The following is a 6638-nucleotide window of genomic DNA, read 5'->3' on the forward strand; positions in this document are numbered from 1 at the left end:
TTTCTGTCTACCACTGGGCTACCAGGGAGTCTCCAATCCTCCTTCTCTTTCTAAGAAAGTGAAGGAAATAAAGGAGATGTAGACAATGTAAAAGAAAATATGTGAATATATTTAAAATTTATGAAATAAAGGAAGACAACAAGCATTTATATAATGTCTACTATGTTCCAGTCAATGTGCTAAGCCTTTTATTTTTTTACAAATGATAACTCATTTGATACCCAATACAACCCTATAAGATATGTGCTATTTTACAGTTGAAGAAACTGAGGGAAACAGAAATGTGTTACCTAGGATAACATAGTTAGTAAATGTCTGAGGACAAATTTTAACTCATGTTTTCTTGACTTCAGGCTCATTGCTCTATTACCTGAACCATCTCTGGAAATACAAAAATAGAAAACCACAATATAATGAAGAGATTGATCCTGGAAAAAAAAAACATTTCGAATCATACTAAGAAAGTGATGAGAATTTCTGTACCTTTAACTCAAATATTTAACTGCTAGATATATATCCAAAGAACTTTAATGATATAAAGAAAGGTCTGAATACACTAAAATATATACGACAATGTTTATTTTTTCTCATAAGAAAGAGCTAGAAACAAAGCAAATACCCATGGATCAAGAATACAAAACATATCATGGTAAATGGGCATAGTGGAATGTTATTGGGCCATAAAAATGAATATGATGAATACAGAGAAGGATGGAGAAACTCTAGTGAATTCATGTAAAAGTAAACAGAGTCAGGGAAAAAATATACTCAGTGACTACAGCAATAGAAATAGAAAGGAAGAATGCTACAACCAAAAAAATCAAAAGTGAATGCTCTGAAAAATAATGGAGGCCACTAGGTGGCTCAGTGAATAGAGAGCACTGGCCCTGGAGTCAGGAGGACCTGAGTTCAAATCTGAGCTCAGACACTTAACACTTACTAGCTGTGTGACCTTGGGCAAGTCACTTAACCTCAATTGCCCCTCCAAAAAAAGCAAAAAAAAAATTGGTTGGTGAAAAATAATGACCATGCTTGGCCATCAAGAATAGCTATAAGAAGTCACCTTTCTGATTTCTATGCAGGAGTCAAGGTCTACAGATATGGAGAATTCTGCATTAATGTAAGACTTGGTCCATATGTACTTACAGGTCATTTGCAATAACTCATTCTGCTGCTCAGAAAGATCCATATTTGTATTGATGGGTATTCTCTTTGTTGCTATAGACTGCTACTCCTTCCTCCGCGTTTCATGGTTTCTAATGGCTCCCAAATTCATTAATCAGTAAACAGCTTGGTGGTGTCTCCTTGCATTTACCCACAGATAATTATAAGAACAATAGAGGACATTTATCTAACATGTTAAGGTTTACAAAGTGCTTTGGATATATTTCCTCATCTGATCCTCACAATAGCCCTGTAAGGTAGGTTCTATTAGCACCCCCCCCCCCATTTTATAGATAAGGAAACTGAAAATAGGAAAGTGACTTACCTGGGGTCACACAGTTACTTAGGTTTCCTTCACTTCAAATATAGTACTCTGTACACTGCATCATTTACCTCCCTTAGAGAACAGACACATAATTTGAACCTTTCTAGCCTGGCAGACTCTAACAAAGGCTTCACCTACTGGCATTCTCTTAAAATACCCAAGTTCACCTCCTCACCATGATGAGGGACCATAGATAACACTTTGGTGGAAGTGGCTTAAACCTCATTTAATGAAGCTCAGGGAGTCAGGGACCCCCTGATACACTGGGCTGTCTTCTTCAGTCCCTTTTGAAACCATTCCCCTTCAAAAGCTCTGTGCGGTGCTTGCTTTATTCTCTTCTTTGCATTTTGAATAATAATTAAAAAAAAACCTGCCTGTGGAATTGAACAAACATGTTTTTATTCATGCCTTAAAATACTTTTTTATGCCTCCCCTGCAAGGCTTTTGTTTGTTTCCTTTTTCTCTGAGATATGAATGATTGTTTATTAAACATAATCATAATAATAAAGTAGAGGGAGGGTCTTTTCATTGGCATTAGTTCAGATTTCCATTTAATCTCTCCCTGGCCTCACTTCATTATAACTCCATCCAGGAGCGTATTTCATAACCAGCATGTGTCACAGTGAATGAAGTCAGGCTTCAGAATAACATGTCAGTAAGATGATTGCTCATGGAACACACAGTACCTCTAGTCTATAATTAAATTAGAAGGAAAAAAACCTGTAGTGAAAAAATAGAAGTAAAAGACTTTCTTTAATCCATAAAGGCCAGAAGATGAAGAGATCAAGGCTGTCCCTTTGAGCACATTTGTCAAATTATGCAACAAACTTGGTACTAGCCATGGTCTGAATGCCTCAGAACCTCTTGCAGGACCAAGAAAAGGACTTGTTGGCCCCAGTGAAGTTAGAAAGAACTTTGATGGACCCAGGTGGCCCACATCCCTGTTTCCCACCAAAGTGAACCCTTAAAGAGGGGGTTGACCCTATTTTGAGAGATGACTAGTGAAGATTTCATTGCTTCCATTGGAAAGAAAAATAAGTGTCAAAGATCTGGTTTATTTAATCTTGGGTCTTCACAGACTTCCACAAAACTAGTCTGGTGCCTCATGGTGGTATGAAGGTAGTTCTGGACTCTCAAGGGCAGTGACTGAAGATCACAAGCTCTGACAGCTCCTTTCAAGTTGTAAAAGACTATAGATTTGGGACTAGATAGAACTGTAGAGCTCATTTAGTTCAATGTAGTGAATGATTGAAGTGGGATTTGAACCCAAGTCCTTTGACTCTGAATCTATCACTCCTTCCACAATACTGTGCTCCTCCTCAGGTATGCTGAATGATCCCAGTGATAGACCATAGGTATACACATTTTCTGAGGACTATCATGCTAAATTCAGAGAAACTCGTGAATTTCCAAGAGCGGGAAACCTGAGGCCTTGAAGTCACATGTGGCCCTCTAGGTCCTCAAGTGTGGCCATTTGACTGCATCCAAACTTTTTGCCTCTGAAACAAGTACTTGGTCTGCTAGGTTTTGTTTCTTTTCAAGAGCTAATCCCCATTATGGCAAAGCTTCTCCATGTGCAGAATCAGCTGAGACATGATGGAAAATTGATTGAATTCTGGGCTCAAACACTGATTTTGACCCTTAGTAGAGAGGTGATCTTACATAGATAACTTCTCTTCTTGGGCATGTTTCTCCATCTATAATCAGATATTAAAATCCAGACCATCTGGGAACTTTTCATGGAGAAGATGTAAAATGTTCTGAGCCTTGGAGATAGGTAGGAAGGATATCAACAGATGGAGTTTGTGGGTGTGAGGTGGCATCCAGTTATAGAGAATGGTATGAACCAAAGCATTGAAGGGGGCGAGTGAAAGTAAGGGGTGTTTGGGGAGGTAACAGAAGAACAGTTCTGTTTGAGGCTAGCATATATGAGAGAGAAGAGTATGTCACATTCAACCAACCAACTAACCAACCACTTATTAAGTGCCAAGGATTATTCTAGGCTCAGGGGATGCAAAGTCTAAAAAAGATGCAGTCATTCCTGTCTTTAAGGCATTTATATTAATGTAGGCAGTATATGCACAAAAAGATATTAATAGATTTTTAAAGAGTTATCACAAAATGGTTTCTACTTGTGCAATACACACTAAAATCAATAAGGTTAGAAACACAGTGGGGTTAGATTTTGAAGGGCCTTAAATGCCAGACTAAGTAGTTTGGATTTTATTTGGTAGGTAATGTAGAGCCATTGTAAGGTTTTAAGTGATATGATAAGAGCTTTGTGTTAGGGACTAAATTAGCATGGTGGCAATGAGAGTGAAAATGTGTGGGCTGATGTAAGGGATGTTGGGAGAGAATCAATGGGACTGGCAACTGATCATCAATGTGGGATGGGAAAGGAGTCAAGGATGTTTGTGTTGTTGCAAGCATAGATGACTGGAAGAACAAGAGGGCCAACGGCAAAGATAGGGATGGCATCAGAAAGAGAAATGGGTTGGGGGAGGTGGGTGGAAATGATGCCTTCAATTTTGGATAGTAGGTGCCTGAAGCAACATAATCTCTCTTATGGAGCAACATAATTTCTCTTAATTTTTCATGGCTAAGTTAAGTTGACCTTGAGATCAAGCATTCACAGAGATTTAGGTGATCGGAAAGCTTCTTGTCGTGCCATGACTTTGTTCCTGGATCTCTCATGCCATGACTAAGCTCTCTGGACATATTCTCACACTAGAGATCAAATTAGCCCAGCAGGTTGGAAGAGACAAGCTCCTTGATCTGCCTCCTGCAGTTACTCATTGGGAATAACAAGCTCTGCCTTCTGACAGCTCTCCCAAGCTCTCTTCCTGCCTGGGGCCAATTTTTCTTTGGCCACATGCCCCTCCATTACTGGGAAAGCCTAGGCCCTTCAAGGGTCTCCTATGGGAGAGAGAATGACAGATACATATTTGTACAGAGTATATATCAAAAATACATGGGTTCTAACCACAACAGAAGGTACTTGGGTGAGATATAAATAACTTCCTGAAGAATGAGGACTGTGAATGTAATAATGGGACAACATGGCATATGGGAGACTCCATTGCCTTTTTTCAAATTATTTGAGCATCAATCAGCAATCAACTAACAAGTAATTATTGATTGTCTATTAAATACCAAGCACTGGGCTAGCCATTGGGGAAACAAAAATATAAATGAGACAGTCCTTTCCTTCAAGGAGTTTATATTCTGTAAAGGGTGATGGCATATACCCAGAAGACAGAACACATGGAATGACTTTGGGAAGGGCAATCTGGAAGTAGGGCCCTGTATGGTATGATTTTTCAAATGATGTGTGAAGCCCAAACTAAGTTCTGGATTGGAAATGTCAAATCTTTGAGGTCAAAATGTCCCTCTTATGGACAAGAACCTGAACTTTACTTATATTGGTATAGGGAACCCTTGTATATGGAAATTCTACCACCTACAATTCATGCTGACATTTTTTTTTTAAATTTATAGGCTGAGAGCTGCCTAGAGTACTGAGGTTAAGTATCTTGCCAAATGTTACATAGCTAGCTAGCATGGGCAAGAAGACTGACTTAAGTACAGGTCTTCTCAGCTCCAAGGTCAAATATTTGCACTTCCATGCTCTCCATTTTAAGAATTGATGATGATAAAATTTACAAGACCAAATCAATGGATAGACAGAACACACACATGTATTTATGTATGTAAATATTTTTGTCTCAGCTAAAATATCTCAACCAGCTGATAGCCATTTATCTGTCCTCACTAATGTCTCAGTGTATCAAAAGGTTTTTTTTGTTCCATCCTCAGTCCAATTTTCCCTTGAAACAAGAGAATTAAAAAGAAGTACAATCAATTATGTTGTTCACTCAATAAACAACATTTGAAGTGCTAACAGCTTTTAAAGAGAGTAGCACTTACTCGGCTGGCAACAAATCCATTTTGGAGGAGCTGTTTCAAAATCTTCACTCCCTGAAACACAATACTCCGGACAGAGGGGAAAATACAGGAATCATACAGGGCCATGAACTGGTCAGGAGATCTGCAAATATTTTGCTAATGATGTGTTATTGTCTTGTCAGGGTATATTGCCCAAGGAGTGCCACTGTCCTCTTGTTTCCAGCCCTGATCTGAATGAGGTTATGGACCTCTCAAAGGTCCTGCTTCATAGATATCTTGGCCCCCAAGTTCACTTCCTAAGTGGGTACGTTCTTTCTTGCCACTCCATCAACTTTTTCCTTCCCTCTGACATTGCCTCCAATTTACTTGTATGTGTCTTACATAAAAAGTTATTCAGACCATGAACTATTTTTGCTTACTTTGTATCCCTCCCAATAGTTGCCCCTTTCATTTGTTTAATCTCTAGGTAACCCTACAGGGAGGAGAGGTTGCGAGCAAAAGGTTTAAGACCATATTGAAGTAAGCTGTCTCTCTGAAAATGTGCCTCCCCTCTTCAAATACGTTTTTATTTTGTCTGCATGTTACATCTCTTTATTTGTGCAAATGTTGTATCCTCCAATGAAATGTAAGGACCCAGAGGGCAGGAACCCTTTATTTTTTGTCTTTCAGGGAAGGCACATCCCAAACTCCTGTTTCTCTCCCGAAAGACAACTCAGAGTAGTAGATAAAGAGATAACCTGGAAACTAGGAAGACCTGGGTTCAAGCCCTGCTTCTAAAGTATACTGACTGTGTGATCCTGCATAAGTCATTTAACTTCTCAGTGTTCTATGGGCAACTGTCTAATGTTTAAGTTGAAAAACAAAACACACCGTCATCTTGGTGTTCCTATAACAATGAAATCCTACGTTTAATCCTTATGCCCAGTGCCTGTCACACAATGAGTACTATATACATGCTCAGTGACTCACTAAGATCCTCACAAACCCTGGAGAGAACAGTAGGGTTATTCTGGACTAGGGGGAGGCTCAAGGAATCTTCTTTCTGTGCTCCCTTGGGTAAAACACACGCAACTGATCTAGAAAGTAATACCATAACCATTGGAGACTAAATACGACTTACCCCAATAGCCATTTTCACTCCCCAAAGTCTATCTTGCCCAGAGTGGTTCTCAATGACAGTATGATCTCTTTCCGAGCTACATCCCTATCAGGGGTTGTCCTTCAGTGTTACTACATGCTTCTG

Source organism: Petaurus breviceps, unplaced genomic scaffold (assembly GCF_028583685.1).
Source record: "Petaurus breviceps papuanus isolate PSGF00001 unplaced genomic scaffold, PetGlider_PUasm1.0 90825, whole genome shotgun sequence".
NCBI lineage: Eukaryota > Metazoa > Chordata > Mammalia > Diprotodontia > Petauridae > Petaurus > Petaurus breviceps.